At 47.3% G+C, this 17,467-nt stretch overlaps 1 pseudogene; it reads left to right on the top strand.

Annotated features, from left to right (window-relative positions):
- Positions 1-4,122: 4,122 nt before the first annotated feature.
- LOC146180862 (uncharacterized) lies at positions 4,123-17,253 on the top strand (annotated as a pseudogene).
- The last annotated feature ends 214 nt before the right edge of the window (positions 17,254-17,467 follow it).

The following is a 17,467-nucleotide window of genomic DNA, read 5'->3' as shown; positions in this document are numbered from 1 at the left end:
GACTCAGATTGTTGAAAACAGTACGAGAGTATGTATGACAACATCCTCGATACTAGACCTTGTCTTTTTGTCATCTGGTCTACTAGAGTTTTTGCTGAGTTGTGATGTTGAAGAAGGATTGTCTGACCATAAAATGGTGATTATGTCGCTCAATATGACTCGCGAATTTTGTCACAAATCTTGCAGAAAGACTGTTTTGAATTTTGCGGCTGCTGATGATGTCGGATTACTGGACTACCTTGAAATCTCGTTTGATGAATTCATGTGTTTATATCAAGACGGACTTGGCACAGATAAGTTGTGGGATTTTTTTGCAAACATGATAGCCAAAGCAATTGAGATGTTCATTCCTAAAACCACGAAAATAACAAAAAGGAAGCATCCTTGGATTAATAGAGACATTATTCACAAAAAACGACAGCTCAAAAGGAAACGAAAAAGATGCTCACAATACCCAAGCCCTGAATTAAAAACCTCCATATGTCGTATGAGCCAAGAGTTAAAGCGACTCATCAAAGAAAGTAAAAATACCTTTTACAGTCAGACTCTCACCAGATTTCTTACTGAAGCGCCCAGTAAGTTCTGGCGATATATAAATGGCGGCGGTAAATCTCACCATTCTAATGAAGAAGAGAGCCCCCAGAGGGCTGAAAGTTTTAATTCATTTTTTGCATCTGTTTTCACTGAAGATGACGGCGAATCACCGTTTTTTGAGCCTCCAGGTTGCCCTCCTATTCCCGATTTAGAAATAAGTGAAGAAGGAGTTCTGAAACTCCTTTTGAATATCAACACAAAAAAGAACTCAGGACCGGACGGTATCCCGAATGAATTCTTATATAGATATGCAGAGTGGAATTCTAAATTTCTTACCAAAATCTTTCAATCGTCTATCGACAGTAGTTGTGTTCCCGTTGCCTGGAAATGTGCGAAAATAGTGCCTGTGCATAAAAATGGTCCCACTTCTAACGTTGAAAATTATAGACCCATTTCCCTCATTAGCACGTGTTCCAAGTTACTCGAACATATTATGTACGCTCACTTATCAACTTTTCTTGAGAGTAACAATCTCCTATTTGTAAACCAGCATGGCTTCCGCAAGGGGCTTTCTACCATCACTCAACTCACGGAAACAGTACATGATCTTTCCCAGTCAATTAATTCCCGCATGCAAACTGACATCGTAATTTTGGACTTTGCAAAGGCGTTTGATAAGGTTTCGCATCCTAAACTATTACTAAAAATCAGTGCCATATTTAAAAATGAAACTATAACTGAGTGGTTCAGGTCATATCTTTCGTCTAGAGTACAGTATGTTCAGGTTCAAGAGTATAAATCCAACATCATGCCAGTCGATTCCGGTGTTCCCCAGGGCAGCGTTCTGGGCCCTCTCTTGTTTTTGATCTTCATCAACGACTTGCCGGTTGGTTTGAGCGTTCCAGTTAGACTGTATGCAGATGACTGCATCGTTTATAAACAAATTAATACTCCGGAAGATCAGGCAGAACTCAATCAAAACTTGCAGAAAATACATGAATGGTGTAAGGTGTGGCAGATGGTATTAAATTCAAACAAAACTGTTTTTATGTCCATTACAAGAAAGAAAACTGTCCTTGATTACAGTTACATCATTACTGGTAGATTACTAACTAGAGTAAGCAATTTTAAATACCTTGGAGTAACACTCACATCTGACTTACGCTGGAATTCACACATAGATAATGTATGTACTAAGGCTTCCAAGGCACTCTGGAGCTTGAGACGCAATATGTGCAGGGCAACTCCCGAAATAAAAAGTCTGGTTTTCAAAAGCCTAGTTAGGCCTATCCTCGAATATGCAAAAGTTGTCTGGGACCCGTACACTGCTTCCAACTGTTCTAAGCTGGAAAGAATCCAGCGCCTCGGAGCAAGGTTTATATTTAATAGGTATCGTTATTCTGATTCTCCAACTTCTTTGTGCAAATCTGCTGATTTGCAAACACTTGACATTAGAACCAAATGTGACAGACTCAAGTTTCTTTTCCAGATCGCTAACCACTACTTGAAAATCGATCAAACAAAATACTTTGAAATTAAAACAGGGGAAACATCACGCCATCGTCACAGTTTGTACATCCCAATGCCGCCTGTCAGAAATGATTGCTTTAAATTTAGTTTTTTCCCGAGAGCCATTAAGGAATGGAATATGTTACCAAACTCCGTTGTCACGTCACAATCACTTAGCGAATTTTTAGATAAACTGCATAATGTTTTATGTACTGCTTGATTTCTATGACAATGTTTTTGTTTTGTTCAAGTGGCAAACACAATTATGTATGAAATTTAGTGTTGATCTCAGTGCTGTTTGATGTGTTCTTGTTCTATTTCAAGTTTGATATCCACTCCTGTAATAGCCCGCCCAGGGCTGACAGTATGAATAAATGAAATAAATGAAATGAAATGTGTCCGATTTCTCATAATAGAAAGCCAATATTTGCTGACTCCAGGTATCAATGTGAAAAAAAGTATAAAAAAGATAAAGACATCGTCCGTATGTGTGAAACGCTATCGCGTCATATCCTTGACGGCAGAGCTTATGCGTCTTCCTAATTTTTTTCCCTGAATTGCAAGCTCCGACAGACGTCGCTTCAGTAGATTAGCAGGGCTGGACAGAACGCAGGTACTAAAGCTCCTTTCCTAAATAAATATGTTTATGGTCTCAGTTTCTTGTATCGGAATGTAAAGTGAGTATTTTAACATCGAAAAGGATATTATTTTGGAGGACATTTGCCTTAGTGTGCAATATTAACGGAATAGACCCCCCTCCCCTCCCCCTGCCCCTTAGCGGCTGTACACGCCAAGCTTTTTGCCCCATCACCCCTTTTCATATATTTTTGTGCTATTTGTTACAAGTTGCAATAATCTATATGTGAACGCTGTGCTAATATTATCACCCACATACATGGCTTACTTTATTTTATTTATAGCCCACGTAGCAAACAGGCACTAATGCATGCGTGTGCCTACATTATAAAAGTGTCACGAAGACAGGGATATACACGAAATGTAAGCGGGCAGAGACGCAGAAAAAAAGGCTGTTCTACTGCAAGCATCAGCTTGAAGAAAAAGCGCACAAGTCTCTAACTTCTTCGTCTATCAGGCGGGCATTATATACGTGCAGAGGCGATGAAAATAAATGCGAGCAGCGCGGCATCTACGCGCTCCATCGCTCGCGTTTTTTTCCATCGTGGTAGCACTTGCATGATAGAAAAAGAAGCTAGAGTCGTCTATGATTGTGTTGTGAATACCTCATGTGTTCTTTTCTACCACTTAGGTATAAAAGCGTTGAAAAGAAATTCAAACATCACAGCGTACACCGTACATTTTTCGCATTTTTTTTATTGCGATGGTACATCGAGATGTTAATATTTTTATTGACGTAACTTACTTCACGCAACTCTCTGCAACAGTTTAACTGGGACTCAGCTAAACTTTCACGAATCATCCTCGAGGTTAGCGGTATCTCTGAAATCTCACTCTTTTTGAAATCATCCGTGAACGCAAATAAAAGACTTACGTAAACGTCTTCACAATAAGTTGACTGTTACCAAGGGCTCTTATCAAATATTGGTTTTATGCGAAGTCCACGTAAGTACTCTTACGGCTCGAACGACTCGGTGCCGCAATTCAAAACTCTCGCCAACCTCCGTTGTATCGCGACGATTGTGTCACTATAAGCTTACGTGACGTTACCTCAAAAGAATCGTTTTGCACCAAAGTGTTGACACATGGCTCAAATGATGTGATACTCCGCGCGTAATCAGTCGGTAACAATGCAAATAAAAATTAGGAGGCACTCATGCTCCGCCGTTAAGTGTATGTTGCAATAGCGTTTTACACACATGGACAAGGCGAGCGCGCAACGAGAGCAGACGCGTGTGTTTCGGCTCCGCCAATTTGCGGCTGGGGCCGCGTCCCAAATCATCCTACCCCGGCAAAACTGGCATCGATCGATCCGAAAAACCGAGCGGAACAACTGGATACAAAAGTCGTCCAGGTAGGCCGATTTTCTTCAAATCTACGGCCATTTTTCGACCGACCACGTTGGCGCCGTCGTTACGCCTAACGGCATTGCCGACGCCTGGCCTGGCGGAATCGGCCCTCCGAGGAAAAAATGGCGACTTCCGCGGATCAAATACGCGGTTACGACCCTGAGGCAATGTTGTGGACCTCGGTACCCGCCACCGGAGATACAAATTCGACGGTTATCCCGAAATTTCGGAGTCAAGCACGCTGCACGCCGCTCCCAAGACAAAGCCCAGATGGCGGCGTTCGGCGCCGCCCCGGCCGCCATTTCGTCGGTCGGAAACATGAACGCTCCCGCGACGCGCGCCACGGGAAGCAAGGACAAGGCGTTCTCGAAGTGGAAGCCGCGCCCAATGCCCAAACCGACTCCCGAAGACTACGTTATAGTCATAAAGCCCAGAGAAAGTGTTTCTCTTCACGAGGCGTTCACGGAAACTGGCTACGGTACTGCCATTTCGGCGTACATCGGGCTGAAACGGGCCAGCGCCGTCTCCGTTCTACCCTCACGAGAACAAATCATTATCATTGTGCATACCCCGGACATCGAGGCGGCCGACCAGCTCATCGGGGACTTCGCAGTAAACACCGAGAAGGGGTCGATCCCGCTTCGGGGTTACCTGAGACAAGACGGCGGCAGCATATGCCACGGCGTGATCGTGGTCCGTAACTCGGACACCACAGAAACTCTCCAAGACCGAGTGTGCTGGCGCGCCGGCACCATCCTGGAAATCCGGAAATTCGGAACATCCAACAAGGCACGCATCACTTTCGCGGGTAAAGAGAAGCCCCGTTACGTGCAATATGACAACATGGTCGTCTCTGTGCGAAACTATTACAAAACGATTCCTGCGTGCGGCCAGTGTGGGCCGTCGGGCATCGCGCGGATGCATGTCCAAACTTGCAGTCTAGCGCCTGTGGACTCTGCGGATTCCAAGCTCCGCTAGTGGAGGGGGTGCGGGCTCCTCACAACTGTGTTCCGCGGTGTTCTGTGTGCGGTGGCTCCCATGCCACCAACTCTCGCGACTGTGCGGCAAAATTCCGCACACCCAAAATAAAAAAGAAAAAAATGGCGCCCAAAAAGAAACGCCGCCATGTTGGGCCTCCCGGCGATCAGCCTCGCCAGGAAATCACCAACATCGAGAACCCACCTACAGGAGGTGCTGAAAAACGACCATCGAAGGTGTCGCCACCACACGGCGGACTAGCGAAACAAACGAAGCAAACGCGCGGTGATACCAGGGCCTGGGTCAACGCAGTAAAAAACGGACACCAGGTGAGCGGTTCGGGTGGGGCTGCTTCTCTCTCCCCCCTTTCCACTCCCTTCCCAAGGGCGCGTAGCGCCGAGCAAGATCAAATAGCAGCACTCAGGGCCCAAAACGAGATGCTGCTTAAGAAAATTAGCGAATTGGAATCTAAAATTACCCAGTCTTCTCCGCCCTCGCCTCCCGCGGCTGAGGTAATGGAGAGGGAGCTCGTGGTGCCAAAGGCGGTAACAAGCCTGGAGGCAGCATTCGAGGCCCGATTCGGGGCCACTGAGGCACGATTCATTGCCATAGAAAATCAAATTTCAATGATGGTCAACGCCATCTCCAAATTGCAAGAGACAATCCCCGCGATGATTTCCAAACAAATTGCGCATTCCTTACGCTCCTCGCGCAGGCCCGGCGGTCCCTTACCCGGCCGTCCTAACAAAACTTCTAGACGCACCCCTGAGGTAGACGATGACAACTGCTCGCTCTACCGGTATGGAGGATGCCCCCCTTCCCGCGAGTGTTGGCTCCGGAGCAGCGTCACTACAACCGCTCCTCAGCCTAAATGACAATGGCGAGCAGCCCTAAGATCAGGCGCTCCCCAAGAACCAATTCGGCCACCCCCGTCCAAGAGAGAGATATATATTTTAATGGCAACAGGAGATGTCTGCCTGGTGGTAAGCCTAGCATGCTACTCCTGATGAGGGTTGAGGGATGAGGGTGACAGATTGTGGGAGGGGAAGGGGAAATAAATGAGAAAAAAAAAAAGAGAATCGGTGTCGCACACTTTCACACGCACATAAGCACACACAGATGAGTTTTAAAGGGTATTGATCAACCCTGTGTCCTTAAGAAAAGTTAACTTTCATACGCACATAATCACACACAGATGAGTTTTAAAGGGTATTAATCAACCCTGTGTCCTTAAGAAAAGTTAATAAGGCCTTGGTAGCTCGCGCAGCAGACGATCCGTCGCACCAAGGACCCAGGACATGTTCAAGGCGCAAGGCTGTTTCTTTAGGTAAGCTTAAATTATTGCGCAGTGTCCTGCGATGTGCAGTAAACCGTTGACAGGAGGTTACCAAATGTTCAAAATTTTCACACACATCACATGTAGAGCACAGAGGCCTGCTCGCTATGCCTATTTTATGTAGGAAGTAGTTTGTGTATGACACATTTAAGCGGATTCTGTGTAGACAGTTTCGATGCCACCTGTTCAAATTGTGAGGAATTCGAAAGACGCAAGTGGGATCTATTCGGTGTAGAGGTCGATATTGATGGTTCGGGTCACACCACAGAGAGCGTTGCAATCGCCACGATTCAGTTGCTACAAGTCTTGCTGCATCTCTTCGTGAGAATGGTATTGAAATTGTCCTTGTGGAATCTTTTAGTTCTTTTGCAGCGGCGTCTGCGAGGTCGTTGCCCGCGATGCCGCAGTGAGCAGGTAACCACTGTAGCACAATGCTGTGACTCAGGTCATAGGCCTCTGTGTGTAGCTTATTTATGTCAATGACGAGCTCTTCCAGAATTCTTGATGATTTAAGCAATTGTAGTGCAGCGCGACAATCGCTGAAGATAACCCATGCTGCAGGGCGTTGTTGTAGAATATATATAATTGCTTCTCAGAGCTGTTAACTCAGTAGCCACAGCTGAAGTGCGGTGACTGAGTGTTGCCGAGATTGTGGTGTGCATCGATGGTATCCACACGCCGATGGATGAAGAAATAGCTGTGACAGAGTCATCAGTATAGATGTGGCAATGATGACTGTAGCGTGCACAGATGTGCTCAAGGGCGAAGTATTTAAGTGCGGGTCCTGGGGTGTGGGCTTTTCTTTTGATGCCAGGTATAGTTGTCGAAATTTGCCATGAAGCAAACCTCCATGGTGGGAAAGATGACAGTACTGCACGTTGATATTGCGCAGGCAGTAGATTGGAGAGTGATGTCATGCTTTGCTCTGAAAACGGGTGGGTAGGTTCACGTGCAAAGCGCAGCTGGGCGCGAAGCAGCTCCTGCGGTATCAGCACGGTTACAGATAGACGTCTGCTCTCCGCCAGAGTGCCCACTGTGGAAGTGTTTTTTGGAAGACCAAGGCACACTCTCAAAGCTTTGGCCTGCATGGCTTCAAGTAGTTTAATGCTTGACTGCGAGAGGCCTTGAAGAACAGGGAGGCTATAACGCAGAAGACCTTCACAAAGTGCTCCATAAAGCCGTAATAAGAAATCGGTAGAGCAGCCTCTTCTGGTCGTTGAGAGCATACGGAATATAGATACGTATGAAGAGAGTTTGGTCTTAAGTTGTTGAACGTGTGGTGACCATGAAAGGGACCTATCAAAGGTCACACCTAGAAATTTTTGATGGTTGACATACGGTATAGGAGTGCCAGCAACTTTCAGTACATAACGGGAGAGATCACGTCGTGAAAATGAAATTGCTGCGCACTTTTCTGGAGATATAACAAGACCTCGCTTGTTTAAAAACAATGCAATGCCAACTATTGCTTTTTGTAGCCGAGCATGCACAATGCGCCTGTTTCTTCCGGAGCACCATATGCAGATGTCATCTGCGTAGAGGGAGATTTGAACAGTAGGTGGCAAGGACCTGTCCAAACCAAGAAGAGATATATTGAAGAGGGTTGGACTTAAAATCCCTCCCTGAGGAACGCCACGAGACACATGATGTAAGGACGTGTCACCTTGATCCGTTGACATGTAAATGGTCCTATCCCGAAGATAGTCAGAAAGCCAGTTATACATTCGTCCAGCAATGCCAATTGAACGCAAGGCTGAATGAATCGCCTCGTGCGTGACATTATCAAATGCTCCTTTAACGTCAAGAAAAACAGCAATAATTAGAGACCGCTCAGCTTTGCTGCGCCTGACACAGTTGGCAAGAGCAATAACATTATCAATACTGCTTCGGCCTTTTCGGAAGCCAGACATTGATGGAGGGTAAATTCCCCTATTCGTCAAGTCCCAGGTAAGGCGTGAATGAACCATTTTTTCCACCAATTTCCCAACACAGCTTAGCAGTGCAATAGGACGATAAGCGTTTAGATCAATTGATGGCTTACCAGGTTTAAGAACGGGTATTACGCGCGCTGTCTTCCAGCTCTCTACAAGGCTGCCAGCTATCCAAGAGTTGTTATAGATGGTAAGCAGCTGAGTTTTGGCTTTTCTTCCAAGACGCGACAGCGAAGTGTAGCTAACATGGTCAGGCCCTGGGCAAGATCTTTTGTTGGTAACTGCTAGCGCAGCTTGAAGTTCTTCCATAGTGAACAGTTCATCTAGGAAAGAAGTGTTGGGCGACGGGACAAAGGCGGGGAGCACATTTTGCAGTGAAGGAGCTGCTAATGGAGCAATCATCTTTGAACAGAAAGTCTCTGCTACATGAAGACAAGTAGTATTGGCATTTAGAGCCACGCACTCGAAAGGATGTAGTTGTGAAGGCTGACTTCTTAAGCTTCGCACAATACTCCACACTTTAGATAGTGGCTTTCTAGGATCTAATTTTGCACAAAAAGATGTCCATTTCCTTCTTTCTAGCTTGTCCAAATGGCGTTGAACGTGTTTTTGTGCTCGCCTAGAAGTCCGGATATCGTCTCTAGAAAGTGTCTTGCGCGCTCGTCTTTCTGCTCTGCGACGTATTGCTCGAAGTTTTTCATAATCGGCGTCAACAGCTGAGTACACCTTTGGCAGGTGGAGGACTCTCGTGTGCAATGTTCGAGCATGTGCTACTGCAGCAATGAAGGAGTCATAACTTAAGTTCGACAGATCCTGCTTTTCTACGGCATTAGCGAAAGCTTCCCACTTCGTGTAGCGAACTTTATGCCGCTGAGAGGCGAGAGAAAAGCCACAAACCTCAATATATGTAGGTAGGTGATCGCTGCCATGAGTCTCGATGTCCACAGACCAGGTTGTTGAAGCTGACAGATCAGCAGAGATCATGGAGATGTCAAGAGCACTGGACCGTGCTCCTTGATAGTAAGTTGCTTGGCCGTCGTTGAGAAATAATAAATTGTTGGAAAGTGCGAAGTCGAATAGCTGCCGGCCTCTGGCTGTCGATCTGACGCCTCCCCAAGCAGGATGATGTTCGTTGAAATCTCCCGTTATAATGTGTGGCACAGGGGTACTTCGCATGATATCTTGTAGGCGTTCAATATTGAAATTAGCACGAGGTGGTATGTAGGCAGCAATTACTGTAAACTGCATGTTCATGCACTTTAAAGTGGCTGCAACGTACTCATTATGTGGATCAGTTGGTATATGATGCTGGATGGAGTTGACGTCTTTCCGGATAGCCAGAAGAACTTTACTGAGGTCTGTACCAGTTGTTGATTGCAGTACTGTGTAGCCTGAGAGACGGATTGTAGTATTAAGCCGAGATTCTGATATAGCAATTATAGGGAAACGATGCTTGAAGACGAAGTGTCGAAAGTCAGAGAGACGGGGGCGCAGGCTGCAGGCATTCCATTGAAAGATGGTGGCCTTATTTCGGATGGCTTGCACGCTGGGTGGAGCAGACGACTGATTGTCTGCTACCGCCATTGTGCCAGGAGAGGAGATATGAAATCAAGAATATGTAAGGATGGCTTTCGCCACCGGCGAGGAGAGTGGTATAAGAAAAGCACGAACAGCCTCAACAAGTGAGCACAGTTGGGAACTAGAAATGTCCGAGTTTCTGCGAATAGAGGTTTCGCATGAGCGGTTCCGGGATGCACTCCTCGAATGAGGCTGCTGTACAGTAATTTTTTGTGGGCTTGGTACATATGGTTGTTGAACCTCTGATTGTTGTGGAAGAGGAGGAAATTCAACCACGTCATCAATTCTCGGATGACCAGCATCATCTTTCTGTGACTGTCCTTGTGATTTCTTTCCCGTCAATGGTTTTTTTCTGTGATGACTACTCCTGATTTGATTTTGGTCAATTAAAGCAGCTTTTGCTGACTTGTAGTCGGTATTGTTGGATATCTTGTACTTATATATTAGTTTCTCCTTTTGGTAGGCAGTGCAGCTGGAAAACGTTGCCTCATGCTGCTTTCCGCAGTTGGGACAAATGGGGATGTCACTTGGGCACGTGGTACGGTCATGATTTCCCCCACAGCGTGGGCAGCGCAAGGCTAGTCGGCAAGCTGTAGTCACATGGCCGAAGCGCTGACATCTACCACATTGTCGTGGTTTTTGGATGTATTCATGCACACGGTATCTTGTATATCCAAGAATAACGTATTCTGGCGCAGATTCTGTCACAAATACAATGCGGATATTTTCGGAATTTCCCAGACGGCGCACCGATTTTATTGGAACTCTCTGTAATAGTGCCGAGTAGATATCTTCTTGAGAAAGATCCAGGGGCACACCCTTGATTACTCCTACGCCACAGTTGTTTGGTCGGGGCTCGTATGCTTGCACTGCAATTCCTGCTATTGATCGTATTTGTAAAAGGCGTTCAGTAGCGACCGCGGTTCGGGTGTCAACTGCCAGAAGATTAAGCCGCTCGTTGGGGCGAACTTGAAGGACGGCATCTGGACCCAGAGATTCAAATGCTTGCCTCATTGCCAGCGGATTAAAGCGAGTAATACGATATCCGGTATCTACTGGTTTTATGATTACTGTGAGGTTGCACTTGGGCGCTTTAGAAGCGTTAGTTGCGTCGACACTGAAATTCGACCGCCTCGAGCTGCGGCGACGCTTCGATGGCGCTTGAATAAATTTGTCTGGCTCTTGAGCAGACTTCGCCGCAGCATCTATACAGGTAATGGCAGACGAAGTATCTGAGCTATCAGGAAAATCATCCTGACCTTTAGGCATCAGCCGATCCCAGCTTGCGGTGGAAGGACCAGATGCGTGTTGTAGATGAGCATCAGAGGGTGAGAGTCCTGAAGTACCTGGTGATGACAGGTGACCGCATGATACACAGGTTGGGATGACGGGTGATAATTGCAGAGCTGGCACAGTCTGCTGAGGTAGGCCTGACGTGATGCCAGAAGAACACTCAGGTGATGATCCAGGGTGCGGCACCGGTGGAGCCGCACCCGCCGCTGATAACATGTCAGGATCTTGCAATATAGGCTATTTGGGATATATATATCGAGTATTAAATGGAAAATCAAACAGATTTCGCAGAGACGAGCAGGCAGCCTGACAGCTCCCTGACTTCTTCGTCTTCCTTACCCCCGTCCAAAATTGTCCAATGGAACTGTCGGGGCTTCCGTTTCCGCGCAAAGAGGGCGGATCTCCGACTTTACCTTTCAACTTTCGACTCTCTTCCCGCGGTGGTTACCCTCCAGGAGCCAGGGAGTGGCGTCACCATCACAAATTACATCACGTTTCAGCAGGACCCCTCTTCCTGCGTCTGCGTGCATAAAAATTATGCGGCTACTCTAGTTGACTTAGAACTTGACACTGAATATTCCCACGTGATGGTGACACTTCTTCCGCTCAAGAAACAAGATGCACCACCCCACGTACTCATATACTGTTCCCCCAGACTCAAAAATGTAACGTTCGCAGCACTCTTTAGCCGCGCTCTAAAGGCTGCGGGCAGGGACTCCTTGGTGATTGTGGGTGATTTCAACGCCCACAGTACACTCTGGGGATACGTGCGTGAAGAGAAGCGGGGACGCAAGCTAGCGGAACTCGCGTCCACGCTGGGCCTGACTCTTCACACTGACCCTGCATATTCAACGCGGATGGGTAATTCAGTGACCCGGGATACATGCCCGGATCTCACCTTTACCAAAAACATTGTACACGCAGAATGGATCAACACCGAGGAAACCCTCGGTAGTGACCACTGCCTTATCAATACCACTGCAAGAACTAAACCATTGGCAAGACCCCACGCACAAGCTCGGCTACCAGACCGGAATAAGTTCCGGCAAAGCTACATCAATTCGGCCTCTATCCACGAACAAGGATACCACGCGTGGGCACAAGGATTGGTTACACATCTTCGTTCGGTGGAAACACAAATTCAGCTCTCGGAGGCCACTCCAGAGGTGGACAACCACCTTCTGCACCCTTGGGAAGCGCGGCACAGCCTCATCCGCAGATAGCGTCGCCAAAAACATAACAGAAAGCTCAAAATTCGTATCGCCGAGCTCACTCAGCGAGCGGCAGAGTACGTGGCCCAACTCGCCGACTCGAACTGGGTAGACCGCTGCAACACGGCGGCCAGACAAATGTCGAGCCGGAGCACGTGGCGCCTTTTCCGTGCCCTAATTGACCCGACTCAAACCCGCGCCGAGGCACAAAAACATCTCCAACGAGCTATTCATAGCTTCGATGGAAATACATCAAAATTAGCATGAAAACTGTGCGACCAGTATCTTTGCACTAAGCAAGACCCCGGAGGACCCGCGTACTCGTATGCAGGTTCAGAGAACGCGGATCTGGATGAACCGTTCCACTTGCACGACCTGAAGGTGGCCCTGGCTAAAATGAAACGAGGAACGGCACCGGGCCGGGACAAGATAACTGTGAAACTGCTTGCCAATCTTCCCGAACCCGCTTACGAAACCCTCCTCGCTTTCATCAACTCGATCTGGCTTGGTGAGGCACCTCTACCAATTGAATGGAAGACCGCCCTGGTAACTTTCATTCCGAACGCCGGCAAAGCCATAAACACGGACAACCTCCGCCCCATCTCCCTCACGTCTTGTGTGGGAAAGCTGATGGAGACCATGGTGCGGGACAGGCTGTCTGGGTTTCTGGAAAATAAACATACATTCGCAGACACCATGTTCGGTATCCGCCCGCAAAGGTCCGCTCAGGATGTTCTGCTTCAACTCGACCATGAAATTCTCAACCCTGTCGAATATCCCTTCAACGATAAGGCAGTACTCGCCCTTGACTTGAAGGGGGTTTTCGACAATGTCACACACGAAATTATACTGCAACATCTCTCCCAGACGAACTGTGGACATAACACATTTCAGTACATCAAGCAATTTCTCTCAGATCGGCAATCTTTCATCCGAATACAAGACGAAGAACACGGCCCATATAAACTGGGAACGAGAGGCACCCCACAGGGCGCGGTCCTCTCGCCATTACTTTTCAATCTGGCCATTATGAAACTCCCGGCTCAGTTGGCGACGGTCGAAGGCATCCAGCACGCGCTGTACGCCGACGACATAACCATCTGGACCAAACACGGATCGGTTGGAGACATTGAGGCCAACCTGCAGCAAGCGGCGCAGATCGTAGACGCTTACGCCCGCCTCTGCGGCCTTCAATGCTCACCGTCCAAATCTGAATTTGTGCACATTCGCCCGTCGCCTAAGTGCACCACAAAAATGGAACTATCCCTGGCCAGCGGTCCAATACCCGAACGCGATGAGATTAGAGTACTTGGTCTCCTTATCCACAAACATCGACGGGCTGATACAACACTGGCAAAACTGCGCAAAGTGGGGGACCAGGTGGGCCGTGTGGTGCGCCGGGTTTCCAACAAACGCGGGGGGTTACGGTGCACAGACGCCTTGCGGCTGGCGCATGCATTCGTGACCAGTCGAGTACTCTACTCGACTCCTTACCTCCACCTGCGCAGGTTTGATGAGAACGCCCTCGAAAAAAGATGTACAAGCGTGCCCTCGATCTCCCGATCAACACATCCAACCAGCGTCTTATGGGCCTGGGGATGTTAAACACATTCGCGGAGCTTCGAGAGGCGCACTTGACTAATCAATACACAATACTCTCGAAAACGCCGTCGGGACGCCGCCTATTAGCCCGACTACACATCCACCACCCAACATTCACGGAAGAGCGCGTACGCATTTCTGAAATCTGGAGATACGCCCTGCACGTACGCCCTCTTCCGGCCAACATGACACGTGACGACCACAGTGGCAGGCGCCTTGCGCGGGCGGAGGCACCGGCCCGTCACTATGGGAGCAAACACGGAATTTTCTACGTGGACGCCTCCGGCCCTCACCATGGGGGGTGGTACACAGCCGCAGTCGTCCATCAAAAAATCACGGTGAATGGCCTAACGTTCCGAGCTCAAGACATAACACATGCGGAAGAAGTTGCCATCGCGTTAGCCGCCGCAGACAAGGACTCACGAGTCATCATCACCGACTCGAGAGGGGCCTGCAGAAATATTAAACAGGGGTACATTCCTCTCTTTGCGCACCGCATCCTTCAAAACAGTGACTACCTCGGGGCCCCCGCGTCTCGAACGATTGTATGGGCTCCAGCTCACATGGGCCTCGAAGGCAATGAAACGGCCGATGCCGCCGCCCGCGCGCTCACTCTCCGGGCAACGCCTTCAGACCCTTATGATACGGATCTCGAACCCAATCCGGCTCTCACTTTTCGAGAAATTACTGAATTATTTCAATTCGGCCATGCAATTTATCCTAAGCCTTGTAAGGGTCTTACAAAGGTGGAGGAACGCACACTCCTCTGCCTTTACACCAAAACGCTGCTGTGCCCGGCAGTTTTAAAACACTTTGATCCTGCCTGTACAGGAAAGTGCCCGCACTGTGCGGAGAAGTCTTCGGACATCTTCCATATGGTGTGGGCACGTCAGTCAACCCCAAACCTCACCCCCAAACCCAACCCCACCCGGGAGAACTGGGAGGCAGCCCTGCTCCGATCTGGCAAGCCAGAAGGCCCTGGTTCACCGAGCCCAAGCCGCAGCGGTCGCCAATGGGCTCCTGTAATGAGGAGCCCACCTAGTGTTTGCGTGAGGTTGCTCCGGCTACCTCAAGCTTCCTCCCAATAAAGGTTTTACACACACACACACACACACATGGACAATGTTTCTTTTTGTCGCTTTTTATTTTAATTATTTTCTTTATTTTTATTTGTGTTTTTGTGCTTTCCGGTTTTTACACCAATATTTGGCATCAGCTAACATTGGCTTTCCATTCTGAGCAGATTGACACCTTTGAAAGCGTTTTCATTTTATTCAATTATTTAAATTGTTGCTCAATCACACTCCCCAAATTGTAATTACCATTACCAAGCATTGCCTTTTAATTATGAGCGTTCTTGACACCTTTTAACCGCCTTTTTATTTTTATTTTTTTGTTCGATTAATGCCATTAATTTATTTCAAATATTTCTTAACTCGTAATCACATATCACACACTAATCAATCACTAGAACCGCGAAGACCATGATACGATTGTTTTAAGCATCCTCCGATTATTTCCGACCCACGTTGCCGATTACGCCGATGGCTTTTCGACGGAATGAGATGTATAAGCAATCGTCTAAAAGAACAGAAAGACCCTTATGTATGTTTGCATTTAGGAACAAAAAGGTTCACAAGAGAGATGGATTACATTTGGATCACTTACGCGGTGAAAACTAGAGCTCTACTTCGTGTATTTAACCTGTGCTCTACCTGTTCGAAGCCTCAGGTGTACTTTTATAACTCGTTGCTTACGCGCTTTAACTACGCGGGAAAGGTGTAAGCTTGTTTGACAGGCGATCAACAGCGCACCAAGAAATTCTCCCGTCACTCTATCAACCTTCCAAGAAACGCGATGAGAAAACAATCGAGCAGATGCATGAGCAAAAAGAAGTAAAGTTTACACTAAGGGGCACCTTGGCTATAAATGTAGCTGATTTTAACTTTCTAGGATAATGCTATATGGCATATGTAGCTATGTGAACACTTTTTTATTCTTTTTTCTGGAAACTGAGTTCTCTACCAGTTTGGCTTACGCAAGCATACGTAGCGTTTTCCCCCGAATAGATATTTTAATGAAACTTTGCACAGCTATGAACCACGAAAAAAGTGTTTGTATGATAACTTTTGTTACCCTTCCCTTTCTTTTTTAAAGCATTTATTATTAAACGACTGTTTTTGGCAGTGATGTCAGCAAATATTGACAACTGAAGATGTAATAATTATTTTAGTTCATTGCGCCACTAGCATCGCTATGTATGTAACTGCAAAAGTAATTTTGGTTGTGGCGAGGTACATAAGAGTTGTGATTGCCGGTGTGGGATGCATATTGTCACGTGATGGTTACAAGGCAATATGCATAAAAAAGTAGATGGGCGTAATAACACTGAAAACTCTTTATTGGGCTCACTGCGCCCGCAAAAGAACTAAGCAATCGGCGGTGCCGATTGCAACAAACGTCCTTTTTGGTCGTCGAACTGACAATTCCCGTATCACTCACTCGTCAGCGCTAAATTTAGAGACGGCGAAGAAACATCTAGATAAACCGCGAACGGTGACCAGCGTAACCTGGAAATTTATAGAACCATAGGCGCGTGGCTGGAGTCCTTCGAGGTGTTCGAAGCATCTTCCGCAACAAAGGAAATGATAAAGCCACCTCTCTCGACAACGAGCATGACCAAACAAAGAATACATAATCGATCTGTGTGCTATAATCATGGTGATAAGGCCACATTCTGGCGGCTGTTAAAAAAACATCAGGAATTTAAATGGTTCCGGAAATGCTTAGCACATTTTTTTTGCAATAAAAGTAAAAACAATCGTGTATATGAACTTGCTGATTGGAATACAAAAAAGCCATCTTTAATAGAGGCCACTGATTTCTCTCTTTGTTCGATATTTTCTTTCTTAAAAGTGGCCTCCTACCCTAATGCTCGTATATCCCTTTCTGATCCTTGTTCATACAAATGTATTTTAATGCACGCATATCAATACCGTTTGTTTTTTCCTGTACAAGCATACAATCTCAAGCTACCGATTATATGGAACACCACCCGACATGGATAAAACGTCTCGATTTAACCGAGCCATACGAACGTGCCTGCGTCGCCTACAGAAGCGTGTCTAACTCGGGGATGAAGGGTTCTGGAGGGTTGAACTTTGACCTCACCCTCCCACATCCAGGCGACGCCCGAATTGGAAGCGTCTCTCAACTTTGTCACTTTATGTGATACCGTGACGTCACGCAGCCCGACGACCATGTCACCGGCCAAGTGCCAACTGCCGGAGCCATAGCCGCGATTACCCGCTCAGAACGCTATCAGGATTCTGGTCCGTGTCCGGGTATCAAGGCTCCGAGTCCACGAGATGAGGTCAACGAAATATGAGTTTATACATTATTTACAGACATGGTACAAGGCACAACAATACCGGCGCGGGGGTCGAACGCTACAGGCTACTCGCGACTGTCTTCGCACAGCGCCGGCCAGGGAGTTTCCGCCACGTCCAC

This window comes from Amblyomma maculatum, chromosome 8, assembly GCF_055883805.1.
Source record: "Amblyomma maculatum isolate TAMU_Amacu chromosome 8, ASM5588380v1, whole genome shotgun sequence".
Lineage (NCBI taxonomy): Eukaryota > Metazoa > Arthropoda > Arachnida > Ixodida > Ixodidae > Amblyomma > Amblyomma maculatum.
Note: the sequence above shows the minus strand (reverse complement) of the source record. Positions and strands in the feature narration are given on the sequence as shown.